This window comes from Lissotriton helveticus, chromosome 1_2 (assembly GCF_964261635.1).
Source record: "Lissotriton helveticus chromosome 1_2, aLisHel1.1, whole genome shotgun sequence".
NCBI classification, from domain to species: domain Eukaryota; kingdom Metazoa; phylum Chordata; class Amphibia; order Caudata; family Salamandridae; genus Lissotriton; species Lissotriton helveticus.
In genome coordinates, this window is record NC_136058.1 from 234252625 (window position 1) to 234274860 (window position 22236).

At 49.7% G+C, this 22236-nt stretch overlaps 1 long non-coding RNA gene across 2 annotated transcripts in view; it reads right to left on the reverse strand.

Annotated features, from left to right (window-relative positions):
• The window catches only part of LOC144800111 (uncharacterized), a 29881-nt gene extending 20441 nt beyond the window's left edge, over window positions 1-9440 (reverse strand). For both annotated transcript variants that reach the window (XR_013604032.1, XR_013604038.1), the window contains exons 1-2: window positions 9302-9440; window positions 7545-7704 (exon numbers count right to left, since the gene is read on the reverse strand). This is a non-coding gene — a long non-coding RNA (uncharacterized LOC144800111). The remainder of the gene's footprint in view (window positions 1-7544; window positions 7705-9301) is intronic.
• Window positions 9441-22236: the final 12796 nt, after the last annotated feature.

A 22236-nucleotide genomic window follows, 5' to 3' on the forward strand; every position in this document is an offset into this window, starting at 1 on the left:
CGCATCCCTGCCCACAAGATGACCATGAGGCTACATACCAACGAGGGCAGGGATCAGCAAGACAGAGATAAGCCTCTCTCTCTCCTCACCATCTAGCAGCATAGAAGCTGAACTCTATCCTCCCCTTTAAGCAACATGGAAGATGGACTAACTCGACCTACCCAGAGTAGAAAGGGAAACTAAACTCTATAATCACTACAATTTGGCTGCCATTTTAGACTGGCCTCTCTCTCTCTCTCTTTGTCGGCCATCATGGACTAGTCTTTTTCACGATTTGACCACACTCTAAGAACTGGCCTCTTTAGACTATTTTCAACCAGCGAATGTCTGCCTTTTATTGCAGTATTATACCTCTACTTGATTTTAATGCACCGATCATTAGCTCATCTATTTCTGGCTGCTCTTTAGTCACATTTTTGACTCATTTAGCTCTTTGTTTGCACCTGTACTTGGTTCCAGTTTATCATTAGCATTATACCTCTACTTGTATACTGTACTATTGTTATAAGCTGCACCCATCTCACTTTCTATTGCTGTATTGCTGTACTGCCCTTCCCTGTGCTCAAAGTAATAGCAGCAGACAGAGGACTAATTTCTCTATCTCCCCTAGCGGTTCGGCCATCTTAGACTGTCTATCCTTGGTGACCATCATGGACTAGTCATTCCTCACGTTAAAATGTCTGCCTTACTACAGTGGTACTTTATGTATATATATGCCTAGTTGTATCTTGCACATCTCACTTTTTCTACAACTGTAATGCACCGACGCTACCTCATATATTTACATATGTTTATACGTAAGATTATGATAGGGTGTCTGCCTCTTACGGTGGTATTATATGTCCATACTCCTAATGGTATCCTGCACATCCCACTTTTTCTTCACCTCTATGCACCAATTGCTACCTCATATATTTTGGTTGCTCACTAGTGTCACTTTAGGTCTCATATAATTTTGCTGCAATGGTATTTTGCTACGTATTCAGGTACCTCATTTATTCTTGACTACTCACTATTGTTATACCGCATATAACTTTTGCTGCAACTTTATTTGGCTACTGATTCATGTACCTCATTTATCTTGGAACACCCATGCTGACTACTCGCTAGTGTCACTTTTATCTCAGGTATTTTACCGTCGGCATCGGTATTGCAGACTATTATATCATCAGTATTATACCTATACTTTATTCTGTACATGTTTGTTTGTTTATAACCCACTACGACTTCACTGTAATCCACCGACTAATTGCTCATATAGACCTGCTACATTTAGGTAACCTGCCCCCATTTCAAGTTTTATTCTTGTATGCACCTATTACTACCTCATATACTTTGGCTGCTCATTAATGTCACTGTTGTTCCATGCAACTGGATATTAGTTTATGTGTTTGTATTCTGCTCCTGTATATCTTTATTGTGCACCCTACATCTGTGCAACGTGCACCCACTACAGTTCTTATCCCCGTTTGCACTGATTACTACCGCACACACTTTGGCTACCCACTAGCGTCACCTTCATTCCTTGCAACTGGCGACTACTGGGCACCCTCCCACACCTACCGACTCCTTTACCCCAACATGGAGCTCATCGGCAAGCACACATACAGAATCAACTACCCACCCACACTCACCAAAAAAGCCGCTAAACGCTTCAAGCACAACTTACTGAGGTCCCACCCTGAAACGCCCTTTGCAGACACCTACTTCTCACCGGTCAATGGTGCCGTAAACACCGATATCATCTTCCACACCGCACACAGAGCTCAATGGAGAAAAACGTTCCTCTCTTTACTCACCGTATCTAATTCCAGGAAAAACGCTCATGGCCGAACACTCTCCATCACACCATCCCAACTCTTCCCAGGCAGAACCTCCATCATTATCTATAACAATGGGATTGTCCTAATCCAATCCACAGACAGGAACCTGGAAATACTAGACAACCTGTTCCCCATTTTCTTACAGCACCTATCCAATCCACGGACCCCCTCTCATAGCACTCTCAGTCCGTTCACCCTGGACCTCACAGCCACCAACCATAACGATGCTAACCCAGCTCAGTCACTAAACGACACGCACCTCTCCTCTACCACCGGCACCGTAGTCTTCCACCCACCTACTGCAACCACCTCACACTCCTCAATCACGGACTTAGATCTCTCCCCGACACACATCAACCGCACCCCCTCCCCTGCCACCATCTCCGTGACCTCCATTCATACCACTCCCATTCCTCTCTCCCCTGACATCACAGCCCCCAACAACAACGCCTATAACATACCTCAGCCCCAAAACGACACGCACCTCTCCGTGACCTCCATTCATACCACTCCCATTCCTCTCTCCCCTGACATCACAGCCCCCAACAACAACGCCTCTAACATACCTCAGCCCCAAAACGGCACGCACCTCTCCCCTACCACCGGCACCTTAGTCATGCACCCACCCACGGGTGCGACCTTACACCCCTCAAGCACAGACATAGACCCTTCACCCACATACACCAACCGTACCCCCTCCCCCCTTTCACCAGCCCACATTCCCATTCCCATTCTTTTCACCCATGACACCGCAGCTCCCACCCACAATCCGCCTAACGGAGTTCAGCACCATACCGACATGCACACAGACAAACCCCACCCTTTATACCCCCCATTCTCAGCCCCCATTTCCACCCATTAACTAACCTCACTGATTATGCCTCTATCATTTCAACCCCGCCTCCTCAAAAAAGAACTACATACAATCCCACTCCCCCCCCATTCTCACTCCCCACTTCCCTACTTGCGCCCCCATCACTACTAACATACGCCCAACCTCCACCATGCACTCCCCACCTACCACTAATACCCTCCTCCATACCACCAACAGACACCCTATGCCATCCTCCTCCAATCCTCCACTCCCCACCACCATCACAAATCCCACACTAGACTATGTTACGGCCTCCCTCCTCCAGCTCAAAGAAGACATTCACATCATCAAACAACTACTCTGCACGCATTCCAGTCACTCCTCACCAACCACCCTCCTCAAGCTCAAACAAGACAATCACATCATCAAACAATTACTCTGCACACACCCCAGGCACCCCTCACCCGCCTTCACCAGCACCACCCTTCCTAACAGGACCTCCACCCGGTCGGCTGACTCTCGCACTCAATGCCCCCTGTACTGGACCTCAATCCCTGTTCGCAATCGTGAAAACTGTCCCCATCGCTCCTGCAACACACTATCGGACCTTGACACAGCCACCCTCCTCCGCTCCTATGACCCAGCTCCCCCTAACAACATACCCTCCACCCTCCGCGCCATTCCAAGGATTCAGCCAAATCCCCTTAGACCTACCACGCAAAACAACAGAATTTCTATCCCTAGTAACCTGAGAAAAGTCCCCCTCTCTCTAGAACTCCTTCCCACCCCCGACACACCCCGTCTCAAATGCACCCTCCTCAACTGCAGATCGGCCTCTAGGCACTCCTCTGCAATCGCTGATCTCATCTTATCACTGGACCTTACCTAATCATCATGACTGAAACCTGGCTAACTGAATCTTCTACACCTATATTGGACATACTGGTTCCCCCCAACTACCACATCACTAGACTAGACAGGGTTGGTCAAAAAGGTGGTGGAATCGCATGCATACACAGGAGTAACCTCTCTGTCATGAAAGTAACCTCTCCCTCCCTACCCTCCCCATCCTCCTGTGAATACATCTGCCTCAACATTGTCAGCAAAGGCAAACCGTTATGCTCTCTTCACGGCATTTGCCACCCACCAGGGGTCAACCTTACCTTCTCGCAACAAATCATGGATTTGATCACAACCAATTCAGGGCGACAACTCACTCAAATATACCTTGGTGACTTCAACCTCCACTGGAACGATCATAATGACGCGGTGGTAAATAGTCTTAAAAACTTCCTCGACGCCCTTGACCTCACCCAAATATGCAACAGCCCGACCCATGAGAAAGGCTCTATCATCGACCTCATCATCTCCAAAGAGGAATCTATCCAACTCGATTCTATCCAACCCTGTGACTGGTCTGATCATCATATTGTCACATTCTTCATCAACGAAAAAGTCAAACTTAACACGGTTCAATCATTCAAGCCCAAAGTCTGGAAAAGAGACCTAAAAAAACTCAACCCAAACTCTCTACCCCCCGACAGCTGCAATCTTTTGCTCCCCCCTACTGGCGTTACGGATGTCCAATCCTTGACGGATCACTATCTCAACGCTATGACCTCTATAGTCAATGAAGCTGCACCTATGCAGCTAAAAAGAGCATCCACAAAAATGTCCAATCCTTGGTACGACGGGAGTCTCAATGACGACAGACGGGCCATGCGAATGGCAGAGCGCACCTGGAGATCAGCTCCCTCCGCACTGCACTTAAAAACGCTGAAGAAAAAGAGAAATGCCTACTTCAGGAAAATAAAACGCTCAAAATCAGATTTTTTCAGCCGTCAGCTCGACCAAGCCAAAAATCGTCCGAGAAAGCTGTTTGAGCTAATCAGATCACAATCCAAGGAACAACCCCAACAACTCAGCAATGGGGGCGAAGCACCCTCCTGTGAAGACTTCGCCTCTTTCTTTATCCAAAAAACCCACAACATAAGGAACGATCTCCTCACTGACGTAAGTCTCTACCCCAAACCCCTCTGCACAGCACCCACTGAACCAAAAAACAATGCTACATGGTCATCCTTTGTCACCTACTCGGAAGAAGAAATTGGTAGACTGCTCAGCACCGTGAAACCAGCCAATCACCTCACGGACCCCCTTCCTGCCAACGCTGTCAAAGACCTTACCCCGTCGCTCCTCCCACTCTGGACTAAAATTATCAACAGTTCACTTCAACAAGGGACCATCCCTGACTCCCTCAAAGTTGGACAAGTCACACCTCTACTAAAGAAACCTTCAGCCGACCCCTCTGATCTAAATAATTACCGTCCCATTACCAATATTCCGACTCTTGCCAAATTGTTGGAAAAATGCGCACAAACTCAATTGACTAAACACATTAATCAGTTTGATCTACTCAACCCTCATCAATCAGGATTCAGAGCGGACCACAGTACAGAAACTGCTATGACTCACATAATTGACGACGCCCTCCAAATCCTAGATCAAAACGATACCTGCCTCCTTATCCTTCTTGATCTCTCTTCTGCATTTGACACCGTCAAACACGAGAACTTACTCGATCTATTAAAGACAAGAATGGGTATATCTGGAACTGTACTCAAGTGGTTCACGTCCTTTCTACACAACAGATCGCAGAAATTCAAGAGTAACAACTTGATGTCTGCTCCAATACCGGTATCGCTAGGCGTCCCACAAGGATCCTCCCTATCCCCAACTTTGTTTAATCTAGTTATGGAACCTCTCACCACCTTGCTACAAGCATCCAATGTTCAGTTCCACATGTACGCTGATGACACCCAACTTTATCTCAAACTACAATCACCCAAAGACATTATGCTCTTGAATTCAACGATTAGAAGCACCCAATCATGGCTGGCCGCTAATCATCTTAAACTCCATGCTCTTAAAACAGAGTTCCTCTTGATCTCCCCTCCTGCGAAGATCACTACCACTCAAATCTGGCTTAAACACCTAACCGCACTCAATGTTCATCCCACCATCGTGGACTCGGCAAAATCGCTAGGCATAACACTTGACACCAACCTCAACATGCAGGAACACATCAACAAAGCAACTAAGGGGGCGAACTTCCAGATCAATACATTAAGGAAACTCAAACCCTTCCTTCCAGCCAAAGATTTCCAAACTGCTGTACAAGCTCTAGTCATCCCTCGAATAGATTACGGCAGTATCGCCCTATGCGGTCTCCCCCTAACTACTACGGCGCCCATAAGAGCTTCTCTAAACGCCGCAGCGAGACTCATCACCGGATCAAAAAAACACTCACACATTTCCCCTGACCTGAAAGCCCTGAACTGGCTGCCTTTTGAAGCCAGAATACATCTGAAAATCGCCTGCATGACGCACAAGGCTGTCCACCTGAGCTCACCCGGATACCTCGCCCAGAAGCTGACGATTTCTGGAGGCTCCAGAAACACTAGAGGCACAAACAATCTCTTGCTAAAGCCCCAAAGATTCCGCAAGGAAAAAACGTACAAACGCTCCTTCTCAGGAATGGCACCAAGGATCTGGAACTCACTCCCCCCTGAAATAAGGCTCATCACCTCTACCATACTTTTTAAGAGAGAAGTAAAAGCTATCCTCATGGCTAAATACACTTAATTATTATTGGGGATGTTATTTACAGACGCTGTACCATTCAGTTCCAATGATCTTTTTGTTTTGCATTCTGTATTAATCGTGTTATTGACCTGCCTGTGGGTTTACGCTATCAATTATTTGTACTTGTATCATTATTGATGTATCTGGCTGACTATGCTCCCACATGTACCTCCCCCACCCCAATTGTCATTTAATCACACGTTGTTCCTTTCGGCTGTGAAGCGCTCTGATATCTGCAAAGATCTTGTTCGCGCTATATAAAACTTTCAAAATAAATAAATAAAAATACCGTACGTCCTTCAACCGGTTAGTGGCCGAAGCCGAATGGCGGGAGAAAAGAGAATGTCTGCCTTTTATTAAGGTTTGTGTGATGACATTAATGATGTGTTGGCACAAATCGACCCTCAGCCTAATAATTGTACAGATTTGATTAATTTGACATTGAGATGGATAGTCGGATGTCAGAAAGAGGGGGAGAGAGAAAAAGGGTGGAAAGAGACTGTTATCGGTCTGACAAAAATACCCATAGGGCTATGTTAAGCAATGAGGTGGGGGTGAAGCCAATGGAAATAGGAGACATTAGAACCCCGAGAAGAAAGGGAGAGTCGTAGAGTGCAAGGACTGTTTATGTACTGCGGGAATAGAGGGAATTACATCAGAGACTGCCCCTCCAAACCCAAGTCACCAGGCGCCTGTGTAGGAATAAGAAGTTGGCTGTTTCAGTCACACGCCCAGAGCTAGGAGGACCCGGGGTGACCGGAACAGAATGTGACACAGATAAGTGTTGGAGGATCCCATCTTTATCGACCACTGCATTAAAAGACACCGAATCCCACATCGTGCTCCCTATGAGTCTTAAGTGGAATCACCACCTCCATCAGGTGTTGGTCATGTTGGATTCTGGGGCCACGGGGAATTTCATTGATAGTGGGTTGGTGACAAGCCTTGATTTAGGTAGAGTTCCCAGTGAGACACTGGAAGAGGTATTGGGAGTAGATGGGAAGCCTCTGAAATCTGGTCTCATTACATATCAAACTGAGCCCATAATGTTATCAGTGACGGATGCTACCAGACTGCATGTAAAGGAACTATCCTTGAACATTATGGAGGCCCCACAGTACGAGGTGATATTGGTGATGCCTTGGTTCTGTCATCCTAATCCCGCTATTGATTGGAGGACTAAAACAGTATGGTTTCTATCAGAGGAGTGTCAGAATCATTTTGCTCAGTACAATTTTTCTCAGGCTGATGCATTAACTTACAAATTTTTTGTGGCGACTGCAGCTGAGAAGAAGACGGTGTTACCTTCGCAGTATGAGCAGTTTGCAGTTGTCTTTAGTGAAACTCAGGCAGAAAAGCTTCCCATACACAGGCAATATGATTGCCAGATTGATTCCGGAGCCCAATACTTGCAAACCTGTCCTGCAAGAATGTAATGAATATCCAAATTACAACCTAGCTGTAAGCAGCCCATGCAGGGCTTTTCTTTTCAGATGAGTGAATGGTAGAGGTGTGGCGCAGCGGCCAGGGAGCCAGACTCCGGACCACCAGGTTCTGTTGTAAATAACGAAGTCCTTGAGCCAGGTATAAATACCAAGCTGGATTTAATAAAGCTTAGTTCCAAGTTAGGTTTCAAGTAAATAAGTAAAGATGACAAAAACCCCACCAGGAGCAGCCTCCCTGCTGCTCAGCCTGCATCCACCAACTGCCACTCCACATATCTCCAGTCCCCAAGCATCCCGTGACATCACACACATCCAACATTCCAAACATCATCAAGTACACCAGCACTCACTCTGGCTAAGCAGTAGGGAAGAGACAAGTAAGTATGAACATCATTAAATACATAACATAAGAAGTGATGGAAACAACCCACACTATGCATTCATAAAATAGGAATGATGCAGATAAATGGAAAACATCATTAAATATAAAACATAAGAAAGATAGAAGTATTCCACCAATACATGCATGAAATTATGGAATTGACCAATACGAAAAAATAAATACACTGATAGAGATTAACCCCATCCCCCAATAAATACACTAATAGGGATTAACCCCATCCCCCTCCCTTAGGGAAAACAACACCACGCCAACACACACAGAGGTGAAACAAAACTGGGGCACACACCACCCCATAACTGCGACATAACACCAACCCACAAACTAACCAAACTCGCGACGGTAGGACACTCACCCCCTAAATAAACAACACTGGGGTTCTGACCACCCCACAAACTCTCCACCGTAGGGCACTCACCACCCTAAGATAAACAGTACTGGGGTACTGACCACCCCACAAACTCACCACCGTAGGGCACTAACCACCCTAAAAAATAAAACAACAAGGACTGGGGTACTAACCAACCCACAAACTCACCACCGTAGGGCACTAACCACCCTAAGAACTGGGGTACTCACCACCCCAGAAACTCACCACCGTAGGGCACTAACCACCCTAAAATTGGTACAGAAATGAACTACACTAGTGCACTCAGCACCAACTACTCCACAAATAAATGGGGCACTAACCACTCCAAAATACACAGCACTGGGGCACTCTCCACCCTGCCAACTCACTACTGTAGGGCACTCACCACCCTAAAATAAAGTGCATTGGCCACTAACCACCCCAGGAACTAACAAATCACATCATGACAGGATACACCACCACCATGACCTCCCCAAAGCACAAACTAGAACCTAAAACCCACACACAACACAAAACATGCATTATAATGACCAGCAACATAATGAAATGAAAAGTCCCGTGCTCCGGTGAGCGGTCTCTCACCCGAGGTCTCCAATGCATTAGAAAACGCTGTCCTAAACTTGCCAATAGCTGTAGTATTCCAAACAAGTTGCAAAACACCAGGGAACAGTTAAGATAAAGGATAATTTTGCCGAGTTGCTGACTGGAGAATCACCAGAAATGAAACCAGAGACAACATGTCTATTCCATAAAGATTACTGCCAGATAGCTGCCGAAAGTACATTACTCTCTCACAAGACGCACCGATTATCTCCAAAAGACTTGTAGTCATTGCGCAGAAATATTTCCATGGTGACCGGCAAACCAACATGAATCCGATGTGATTCTCAAAATGGCGGCATGCATCACACGCCGCACCGGGTGGCTCTCGGCACGCCGATGCTTGAAAAACGTGAGAGAGCGGCATTGAAACAGCCAGCCTCCCACGACGTCAGAAGGAGCAGAGAATTCCTCCTAGCGGCGGACACACAAGGTAAATTCCATGCGCATTACATTGCTCGCGCTCTCTTTTAAAAATAGAATGACCGCTGAACTGTGAAATACTGCGCAGTGAAAATAAAATTATTCAGGACAAATTTAATTTCCTGCGCTGGTTGACCACATATCCTAACACAGCAACTGTGTGCCGCCTCCCACAAACTGCAGCAGGCTCAGAAAGCGAACAAATGACTTGGGCTGCGTACAGCAAATGACCCGGGCTGTATGCAGCTCTCCCAAATCCGACCCCCTCAGAAGTCAACAATTGGCTTCACAGCAGCTGCCAGTTCACAAGTACACATCACACAACGTGAGAGCAGGCAATTAACTCACGTTCAGCACACCAAGAGCTCTCTCCCCGTCAGAAACAGAGCACAGCTGACGCCATAAATCAGCTACCTCCAGATTGGATTTCAACAGAGCGCTCTGTCTCATAAGGCACAGAGGCAAAACTGAAAATGCAAGCCAAACAGTCCAAATTCTGCAGCAAGAACTCAAACACCCTGGGCTTGCAGGCTGTCCAGATGGCAAAGGACACTGGTGGGGCTAACCAGGGCGCTTTCTTTTCTTTTGCGTAGTTTCAGTAGTTTCAATATTATTCAGTGGGTTCTTTAAATACACAGTCTCTTCTCTTTTGTAAATTCTTTAATTCTTTCTCTTTTCTGCACGCTGTAGGTTCTTTTTATATAGGCTGTTTCCTGTAGGCTGTAGGTTCTCCAAACGTCGCCAAAAATGTTGTAAATTGACCGCCTGGACCTCGTCCCGAACGGTCGCTCCCCCACGCTCCCTGGCTCCAGCTCGCTATCACTGCTACAGCGCTCACAGCTGAATTCACTTCATTGGAGCACTCGTGATTGGTATCGTAGCTCTGCTGCTCTGCTGCTGCTAAAACTCGTGCGTGTTATTGCTGTAAAATTCATATCGCTTTGTGCAGCATTGAGATTGGGTAGCGCTTTCATTAAATAGCATTGCATTGGGAATTATACTGTGGAATTGCAGCAGTGTTGACTGAATAGCGCTCTCACTGTTTGGTGCAATTATTCATTTTGGGCTTTGTGCTAAGTTTCGTTTTCAATCCCTCCCACCATTTTGTTGTTGTGCTTTCCCCTGGCCCGCCTCCCCGCGACCGCCTCTCACCTGACCCTCCCACCCACGAACACAGGCACAGGGCTCTACACCTCCCTGGCTAATCTGTGACCGCCTGGAACTCGTCCCGAACGGTCGCTCCCCCACGCTCCCTGGCTCCAGCTCGCTATCACTGCTACAGCGCTCACAGCTGAATTCACTTCATTGGAGCACTCGTGATTGGTATCGTAGCTCTGCTGCTCTGCTGCTGCTAAAACTCGTGCGTGTTATTGCTGTAAAATTCATAGCGCTTTGTGCAGCATTGAGATTGGGTAGCGCTTTCATTAAATAGCATTGCATTGGGAATTATACTGTGGAATTGCAGCAGTGTTGACTGAATAGCGCTCTCACTGTTTGGTGCAATTATTCATTTTGGGCTTTGTGCTAAGTTTCGTTTTCAATCCCTCCCACCATTTTGTTGTTGTGCTTTCCCCTGGCCCGCCTCCCCGCGACCGCCTCCCACCTGACCCTCCCACCCACGAACACAGGCACAGGGCTCTACACCTCCCTGGCTAATCTGTGACCGCCTGGACCTCGTCCCGAACGGTCGCTCCCCCACGCTCCCTGGCTCCAGTTCGCTATCACTGCTACAGCGCTCACAGCTGAATTCACTTCATTGGAGCACTCGTGATTGGTATCGTAGCTCTGCTGCTCTGCTGCTGCTAAAACTCGTGCGTGTTATTGCTGTAAAACTCATAGCGCTTTGTGCAGCATTGAGATTGGGTAGCGCTTTCATTAAATAGCATTGCATTGGGAATTATACTGTGGAATAGCAGCAGTGTTGACTGAATAGCGCTCTCACTGTTTGGTGCAATTATTCATTCTGGGCTTTGTGCTAAGTTTCGTTTTCAATCCCTCCCACCATTTTGTTGTTGTGCTTTCCCCTGGCCCGCCTCCCCGCGACCGCCTCCCACCTGACCCTCCCACCCACGAACACAGGCACAGGGCTCTACACCTCCCTGGCTAATCTGTGACCGCCTGGACCTCGTCCCGAACGGTCGCTCCCCCACGCTCCCTGGCTCCAGCTCGCTATCACTGCTACATCGCTCACAGCTGAATTCACTTCATTGGAGCACTCGTGATTGGTATCGTAGCTCTGCTGCTCTGCTGCTGCTAAAACTCGTGCGTGTTATTGCTGTAAAATTCATAGCGCTTTGTGCAGCATTGAGATTGGGTAGCGCTCTCATTAAATAGCATTGCATTGGGAATTATACTGTGGAATTGCAGCAGTGTTGACTGAATAGCGCTCTCACTGTTTGGTGCAATTATTCATTTTGGGCTTTGTGCTAAGTTTCGTTTTCAATCCCTCCCACCATTTTGTTGTTGTGCTTTCCCCTGGCCCGCCTCCCCGCGACCGCCTCCCACCTGACCCTCCCACGCTCCGCCCCCTACACTACCCTTTTAAGTCAGATGTCCCAACGCGCTGCGTCCACGCGCTGCGGCCGCGCCGAAGGTGCGCCAAAGGTAAGCCCGTCTACGCCTGGACCGCGCCCAGCGCCAGACCCCCTGGCCCCCGTACTACCCACTCCACCCGCATTACCTACACCGCCTCCACCCTCTTAGCCCTTAACCCCAGCCGACTCCCCAACTGCGCCCAAGCCGCTCCTGGACACACCCATGGACCCTTCACATGCAACTCCTCAAAGTATGACGGCACCAAGACCAACTCCCCATCCACTAACACCAAACAGAGACCTGACACCAACCACCTTAAATGCATCCTGCTCAACACCCGCTCAGTCCACAGACACGCCATCGACCTCTGGAACCTACTAGACACCATCTCTCCGGACGTCGCCTTCCTAACAGAAACATGGATGAACGCCTCCTCAGCCCCAGACATCACCATTGCCATCCCGGAAGGCTACAAGATCATCCGGAAAGACCGCGCCAAGCAAACAGGAGGAGGCATCGCCATCGTCCATAAAAACTCCATCCGCATCTCAACCAGCTCAGACGTCAACCTCGCTAGCGCCGAGCACCTTCACTTCCAGATCCACACCGACCCCAAGACCACACTCAGAGGCACCCTCCTCTACAGGCCACCAGGACCCCGTGCACAATTCAGTGAAGACATCACTGACTTTATCACCCCACACGCCCTCCCTTCCGAGGACTACATTCTATTGGGAGACCTCAATTTTCACCTGGAAAAAAGCAACGACAGCAACACCACCGCCCTTCTGGACAATCTCGCCAACCTCGGCCTCAAACAACTTGTCAACTCCCCCACTCACCACGCAGGCCACACACTCGACCCTATCTTCACCTCCAGCAAACATATCTCCTTCAGTCACACCACAGCTCTCCATTGGACGGACCACAGTTGCGTTCACTTTATCTACAAAAAGACCACAACCCACAACCATCCTCAACCTATTCTGCGAAGAAACTGGAACAAAATCACCTTCGACCAGATCTCCTCATCGCTTCTTCAAAACCCTCTTGCCCATTCTTCGAACCCCAACCAAGCAGCCATTAACCTCACTCAATGGCTAACCAACAGCGCCGACAACCTAGCTCCCCTGAAAAAACGTCAAATCAAAATAGGCAGCAAAAACGCCCCCTGGTTCAACAATGATCTTAAGAAATCCAAGAAACTCTGTCGCTCCCTTGAGAAGGCCTGGAAAAAAGACCCAAACACCAGCACCAAGGACGCCTTCAAAAACGCCATCCACATACACCACCAACTGATCCGGACTGCCAAGAAAGCCGCTTTCAAAGACCGACTTGACACCAACGCCCACAACAGCAAAGAATTATTCAACATCGTCAAAGAGTTTACCAACCCCAATGCCAACTCCAACGACATCACCCCCTCTCAAGCCCTTTGCGACTCCCTAGCTTCGTTCTTCCACGACAAAATCGCAGACATCCACAACAGCTTCAACAACCAACCCGGAGACCAACCCACCCAACCTTCTGCCGTACCGTCACCCCCCCTGAGCATCCTTAATGACTGGAACACAATCTCCACTGAGGACACCATCCGCCTGATGAACTCCATCCACTCAGGATCCCCCACAGACCCATGCCCTCACCACATCTTCAACAAAGCAGACTCCATCATTGCACCACACCTCCGAGATGTCATCAATTGCTCCCTCACTCCGCCACCTTCCCGGACAGCTGGAAACACGCCGAACTCAGCGCCCTTCTAAAAAAAAACACAGCTGACCCCACCGAACTCAAAAACTACCGCCCCATCTCGCTCCTTCCATTCCCGGCCAAGGTCATCGAGAAAGCTGTCAACAACCAGCTCGCCGCCTTCCTCGAAACCAACAAATCCCTCGACTCTCAGTCCGGCTTCCGAGCCAAACACAGCACTGAGACCGCACTCATCGCAGCAACAGACGACATACGAACCCTTCTGGACAATGGAGACACAGTCGCCCTCATCCTCCTCGACCTCGCCGCAGCCTTCGACACAGTCTGTCATAGCACCCTGCTACAACGCCTCAGAAACATCGGAATCCAAGGAAAAGCACTGGAATGGATCACCTCGTTCCTTTCCGGAAGAACCCAGAGAGTCCGCCTCCCACCATTCAAATCTGAGGCCACTGAAGTCATTTGCGGCGTGCCACAGGGATCCTCACTCAGTCCTACCCTCTTCAACGTATACATGAGCCCCCTCGCGGCCATCGCCCGCCAACATAACCTCAACATCATCTCCTACGCTGATGACACTCAACTGATCCTCTCACTCACCAAAGACCCTAACACCGCCAAAACCAACCTACATAAAGGAATGAGAGAAGTAGCCGAGTGGATGAAGCAGAGCCGTCTGAAACTGAATTCCGACAAAACAGAAGTCCTTATCTTAGGCACCTCCCCCTCCGCCTGGGACGACTCGTGGTGGCCAGAGTCCCTTGGAAAAGCACCCATCCCGACAGACCACGCACGGAACCTGGGCGTCATTCTGGACTCCTCACTCTTGATGACCAGACAAGTCAACACCGTTTCATCATCCTGCTTCAACATTCTTCGCATGCTCAAAAAAACATTTAGCTGGATCCCCACCGAAACTAGAAAAACGGTCACCCACGCACTGGTGACAAGCCGCCTGGACTACGGAAACACCCTATATGCCGGTACCACCGCAAAACTTCAGAAAAAACTCCAACGCATCCAGAACGCATCAGCCAGACTCATACTAGACATCCCGCGTAAAGACCACATTTCTGGTCACCTGAAAAACCTCCACTGGCTCCCCGTCAATAAGAGGATAACATTCCGCCTTCTAACCCACGCACACAAAGCACTTTACGAACCTGGACCCGAATGCCTCAACACACGACTTTCCTTCTACACCCCCTCCCGCCAGCTACGCTCCTCCCACCAAGCCCTTGCTGCTGTACCTCGCATCAACAAAACCACCATGGGAGGAAGATCCTTCTCCTACCTGGCGCCAAAAACCTGGAACTCACTTCCTATTCACCTTCGCCTCACTCAGAACCACCTAACATTCAGAAAGCAACTTAAAACCTGGATATTCGACAAGTAATTCCCCACCCTTCTCCAAGCGCCTTGAGACCCTCTGGGTATGTAGCGCGCTATATAAATTAACTGAATTGAATTGAATTGAATTAAATAACGAAGTCCTTGAGCCAGGTATATATAACAAGCTGGATTTAATAAAGATTACTTCCAATTTAGGTTTCAAGTAAATAAGTAAAGATGACAAAAACCCCACCAGGAGCAGCCTCCCTGCTGCTCAGCCTGCATCCACCAACTGCCACTCCACACATCTCCAGACCCCAAGCATCCTGTGACATCACACACATCCAACATTCCAAACATCATCAAGTACACCAGCACTCACTCTGGCTGAGCAGTAGGGAAGAGACAAGTACGTTATAACAAGTTCATGGTTCGATCGCCAGCAGCAGATTTGCCCAGCACCATGTGACTCTGGGCAATAGCTTGCTTGATCTTCCCAAGGTCCACTAGCGCAGGGCCACCTCTCCGGATGTAGCTGTGCACTTTACAAATGCTGGTATTCCAATGGTTAGGGCCTGTAGTCTTTCTTCTGTGGCTGATTTTGCTAGCTTTTATTAGACGGAAAGCAAGATACAAATTGCAAATCGGGGTGTTGGGGAGTGTCTTTATTCTGAATCTTAGGTGTTGGGGTCTATAACTGTATGAAGACTTGTATACACAATAAATAGAAAAAATAGAAAAAGTTGCCTGGTGATGTCACTATGATGTCGTATGCCCTAGGGATACACTGCAGCACAAGAAGGCACTGGGCCGTATTCACAAAGAGTTCACACAATGCAGCGCAGCAAGTAAGATTGTTGCGCTGCGTGTATGGGACAGAGCAGCACTGCACCATATCTACTTAAAAGTGGCCAGGGCCTGCCCTCTCCCTGCTCTGGCACTCTTGTGGGTCCCTTGCTACACAAAAATTATGCTTTAAGACATTTTTCCTCTTAGTATGTATCTTGCATATTGCAGCACACATGCAATAAGGAAAATACGAGGAGAATTGACAACAATTCTTCTGATGAACGCCTATGGGTGGATGGGTGGGTTCTAGTGTAGGGACAGCCTTGCTGAAGAACATGCTACAGTGACCCTTTCCCAGGACACTACATTGAACCATTGGCGGTGTTTTAGTTGACTGCACATTGCATTCTGGGACTTACAGCTTGATGTTGAAAGTACGTGCTAAAAAACCCAAGCACGTAAGGACTTGCAGGAAGTGCCACATGGCACAGGGCACGTGCTAGTTCTGTATTGATAGTTTTGGTTTTTCCCCCAATAGATTTGTGGAGTTAGCTTAACTATGTGACACTGGCCATTGCCTGCACAATACATACAAACAAACGTTTTTAAAAGGTAGTGTAGCCTAGGTCTATCTAGCAAGTAAATAAAAATATTTGGGATGAACTGATTATTTTTTTTATTGGGTCTCTCAATAACACTTAACTCATCGATTGGATTAAAGGTACTTTCTTTAGCTCGACGATCAGTGTTTTTCTTTTCAATATAGGACAATACTTGTCTCTGAATTTACTATTTGGCAAAGCACAGGATCATCCTACAGGCAAAAAAGGGGAGGCTTTCTCTTACTTTCGCGTTGACTTTGGTAAAAGGCATCTTCTATAGTACCCTGCGTCACCTGGGATGAGATTCCCGAATCTTGAGGATTGCAATCTACTCACCTTTGGGACATGCCTCTGAAACCCTAGCTTGCAGCTAATGCTAAATTTGTGTTTGTATTGGCCACACTTGTCCCCTAATAGGAGTAGAAATTACATATCTTTAATATTGGGTCCATTAATCAGTGCCAGTGCAGAGTTACCTTGCTATCCATAACTGTGGTACAGATATTTCCAATTTTAGGGGTAACAACCACAAGACAAAGACGATAAAAGGAATGATGAACAAAATGAAGACAACGCAGATAAATATTATCATAGTTCATAAACAATTGGAATAAATTACAATCTTTAGTCAATTCCATAGTCGTTAATAATAGGATCATAATAGGATTCCCTAAAAGGAAAAGAGGTGGACTTACGGGAGGATGTATCTTCGTGGCTTGAATTGACAACTCTCTGCCTTTACAATTGGGGAAAACTGCAGTTTACTATCATTCATATATCATGAATGTAAGTGCTTTATAAGAGTTCCCACGTTCTTCTAAACCGCAGTATAAAAATATTGAGCATACTGTGGTTCAGTTATAACACTATTTTATGTACCATGATGCAGTTTAAAAAAAACTGGAAAGCCTAGCTATCTCGCCTGGGTATAATTAAGGTTTACTCTAGATTGCAGGGTTAAGGGATCCCCGTTTTTGTGGAGATGGAGGTCACATGGACAGCTGTGATACCACATGTAAGCGAGGAATCTGCACACGAACATTAGTCATTCTCATGTTTAGGTCACGCCTGGGTGGCGCATGCGCTGCTCTGCGGTGCATGCTGTATTTAAGTATGGACTTAAAGCCCGCCCACTTTCTGCCCATATTTGTCATTGGCTTGTATCATTTTCCTACGTAAATGCTGCCTTGTGATTCCTTAATAGGCTTGTTAGTCCCACCTTGTCTTCATTTGTAACCTCCCATGAAAACTGTCCCTTTTACTTCTGTTGTTACACATACGTCTTATCTAGTCTGTAAGCACTATTTGCTTTACTGAGTTTCTCCTACTGCAGGCACAACATGCTTTCCTGCAACATTCAGCACAACATGCTTTCTTGCAACATTCAGTGTGCCATGCACTAATTCACGGTGCGCTTTTACAAAAAAACTTTTGTTTGTCAACTTGACAAACAAATGCTTGACAAAAAAACGCCCCATATTGCACTTTCACTTTAATAGCAGCTGCAGGCCTTTCTTAAGACACAGCTCGTCTAAAGAAAGGGGCGTGGCCTCTATTAAGATGAAAGCGCAGCATGGTGCGATTGTAAACAACAAGCATTTGCAATGCAATAGGTCTCGCATTTTAGAAACTCTGACCTATTGATATTGTAAATGACAATGCCATTTATTGTTGCAGATTTTTTAAACACATAAGTAAAAGGCATTGTCATTTACAATGCCAATAGCTCAAAAACTCGCAATTGCGAGACCTCTTGCATTGCAAATGCTTGTTTAATTACAGTGCAAGGCACCACGCTTTATGTTTTAGCAAGGCACCCACTTTTATATTTACAACACGGGAGCAGCGCTTTATGTTTGAGAACAGCACCCGCTTTTATAATTAAGAAAACAATGGCTGGGGGGGCGTGTCCAAGATGGCGACCGTGTAGGACGTACTTCCAGTCCCTCCGACGCCGCACCTGCTTTAGCTTTGTCCAGCACCCCTCCGGGACCTGCATAGACGAGCACGCCCTGTGATTTTTGCTCTGGTGCCGGTGGGGAACATATTGAGCCGCCTGCGGACCTCCGCGGCCCTGCCTGGGGGGAGTTCGGTCCCTGGCTGCTTGGAGGCCTGCCGCGTGGCTGGGCCAGTGAAGCCGGGGTCTTGCGTGGCCCTCCGCGGCGGCTGAGGGGACCATTCCGGCTACGACTGCGACAGCCGCTGCCTGTGGCTTTTGGGCGGCGCAGGCGGCGGTTGCTGCCCGCTCTTGCACCGACGGCCTCATTGCTGTTCCCTACGTTGGGCATCCGGGAGTAGGCCGGCGGCACGCTGGCGGTGCCCTGTAACTGAGGCCGGGATTTGGGCTCGGGCCGGGCCGGGCCTGGCGCAGCCACTTCGCCCCATCCCGACGGCCTGCTGGTCGGACTGTGACATAGCGCCGGCGGAGGGTTGGCCTCGATCCTTGCTGCCGGGTACCGGGGCCCATCTTGGTGTCTCTTGCCCCCTGTCGGAGGAGCCTCAGAGAGCTTTGGAGAGCCCGGGACGTGGGAGCTGGGCCTTCGCTCCATCCGGGGCAGAGCCGTGGAGCCGGAGCCTGAGGGAGAGGCCTGCCTGCCTGCCTGCGCGGGGTGCCTGGAGCACCTGCAGCCTACGGAGGCTCCTGCTGGGTGGTGCTGTCCGACCTGGTGACTCGGAGTACCGCCGGGAGCTTGCCCCCGTGCGTGCGCCCTGTGACTACCGGCGCGTGGAGTGGGGCGCGGACCCCGAATGGCTATTGGAGAATTGGCGGTCCTCGGTCGAGGAGAGAGTGGCCCACCTTTCGGACCCCAGTGAAGGGGATCGCCTGAGCCCGTTGCTGCTGCGGTGAGTGCCCGCTGTGCCACGCCTGGATGTGGGATCTGCGGCGCTGCTTGAACCTGGGTATCTCCGACCTGTGTGCCCCTCCGTTTGTGCGGCCTTCGCCCTCTTCCCTGCCTGGACACTGGCCGACTGCCCCCTGGGGTGATTGAGGGAAGCGACTCAGGCGGCACCTGCCTGGTGCGAACAGTTAGCACAATCCTGCCACCTGGGTCCGGAGTGCGGCGAGGGAGTGGCGAACTGCCATTGCTGCCTTCTTGGGGGAGCCGAGTCACTCCCTGCTCCCGCCGGAGGTGGTCCCCCGGGCTGCTCATCACATGGTGAATCTGCTGGCCTTCTGTAGCACCGACGACATCAGGGTGATGGGTTTGCGTTTGGGGGTCCCTCCCCCCCGGCACGCAGCTGGAGAGATCACACACTAGCTTCGCTGTCTAGGGACTCTGCCTTCCCCCAGTCTTGGGGCCTTCGGGAAGCAGCGACGGCTGCGGAGCTTTGGGGGGCTGGCAGCGGACCCTCCGGCGGCGGGACCGTTGAGTTGACACTCCACTTATAGTGACTGCTCAGACGACGTCGAGGCAATGTCCAACAAGGCTCGTAAGGAGAAATCGGGCAAGGACGCCCCCCCGAGGGGGTCTCAGCTGACGGCATCACCCGGCACTAGCGCCTCACCTAAACTAAGGGACGACGAAGCTTCCGCCACTAAAGCCTTCATGCAATTAAGGAAGATATCTCGGAGCTCCGCTCCCAACTCACCTCGGACCTCCGCGAGATGAGGAGGGATGTCGATGACATTGGGGAGCGAGTAGCTACGCTCGAGGACCATGATCTGGGAATGGCTGGCGAGGTGCACCAGCTCCAGCAGGATGTGATCCGCCTCACGGAACAGAACTTAGACCTTCAGGCCCACGCGGAGGACCTGGAAAACAGGTCCCGCCGGAATAACATCCGCATCCGAGCAGTGCCCTGGGATGGAGAAGCTGGATACCTGCGGGGCTATGTGGAGGCCCTTTTCCTGCAGATCTTGGGAGAGGAAGATCTTCGCGAAGTTCGTGTGGACAGGGTCCATAGAGTTGGCCTGCCGAGGAGCGGTGGAGCTCCCCTCCTGACATCCTGGTTTGGGTCCACGACTTCCAATTGAAGGAACGCATACTTCGGAAAGCACGTGGGATTCCCTCATTACAATTTCGGGACCACCATCCTCAGCTGTTCCAAGACTTAGCGGCCTCGACGCTTCAGAAGAGACGCGAATTCCGTCCTGTCACCACCTTTTTGCGCGATCAAAATGTGGCTTACTCTTGGGGCCACCCCTTTCGGCTCATCTACAGATGGCAGAACAGGCTGGTCCAGATTCGATCCCTGCAGGCTGCCAAGGACCTCCTGGGTCTGGAGGACACGGCCCCCTACCCGAGGGGTGGAGGCTCCCCATCGCGGCGGAGACAACGCTCTTCGTCCTGGCAAAGAGTGGACAACGCAACCGCATTGAGGAGACCGGATCCCGCGACCAGTTTGCAGGAGAGGGGAGCAGCGGTTGCTTCTGTGACCACGGTGACGGTGGCCTCATCACAGGGCAGCTCTGGAGCGGCCTGAGCCCGGAGTGGCTGACTAGATGGCATCGGAGGGGCTCCTCCGATTCAGGTACTGTGGGTCCTTATGTACTTTTTGGGAAGACACCCTGGTCCGGGCCACTGGGGGGCCACTGACTGTCACCCAGGCCCCCATTCCCTGAGGGTACCTACAGATTACCAAACCCTGGGTCTGTCGATCCCTCTGACCAGTATGGTGAGACTTTCCTTCGAACTTCTCTATTGCTTCCTTCTGTTCAGATGTTCTTTGGCTGGGGTTGAGGGGTTGGGAGGGGAGGGGATTTGTGGGGGGGCTCTTGTGGGAGGGGGGGGTAGTTGGGGACGGGGGGTACAGTGGTGGTGACCAAGGTGTGTGTATGCAGATGAATGGTAGAGGGTGGTATGCCGTGTTTTTGCCTTCCAGCCTGGCGGGTCTGAGATCATGGGGCGCATGGTGGCCGAGAAGTGAGGGGGGAGGCCCGGAGGGGTGTTGGCTGTCATACGTTCCCCTGGGTTTGACTGTCTGGGGGAGTGCATGTTTGGGTGCATTTGCGCGACGTGACCTTTGGTGGCCTTGGGCAGGAGAGATGGGGAGGTCTCTATACTACATGCGAGTAGCAGGGGGTAGAATCTTAACTGTATAATGTCACTTAATATAGGAACCTGGAACGTGAAGGGTTTGAACTCCCCGCAAAAACTCCAGAAAGTTTGGAAATATGTGCACGATCACCAGCTCGATGTGGTGGGCCTCCAGGAGACCCATTTGGCACGCAAGGATGAACTCCGCCTCAAGCATAAAAACTTCCCCCTTATTTACAGGTCATCGGCTTCCACGAAGCATAGGGGGGTGGCCCTTCTCTTCCGGTCTACCCTGCATTTTCAACCCCTGGGCGTGCGCAGTGATAAGGAGGGTCGTTGGCTCATGGTCAGGGGGCTGTTGTATGATAGAATGTGCACCTTTGTGGTAGTGTATGCTCCGAATGCGGCCCAAAATAGCTTTATCCAAGACCTGCTGCGGAGAGCGGATGATTTTGTGGAGGGTGGCCTTTTTCTGTTGGGGGACTTCAATCTGGTTTGGCACAAGGAAATGGATAGCTCTCACACTCAGAGGTCCGATGCTGGAGTGTTCTCCACTGAAACGCAGTGCCTGATAGGTGAACTGGGGCTGGTGGGTGGATGGCGCTCTCTTCATCCCCAGTCTCGGGACTACACCTTCTTTTCCCACGTCCATCACACTTATTCCCGCCTGGACCATATTCTTTTAAGCCATACCCTTAGAGGAGATGTCCGCGAGGCCTGTATGTTCCCGCTCTCTGTTTCTGACCACAGCCTACTCGTGCTGTGC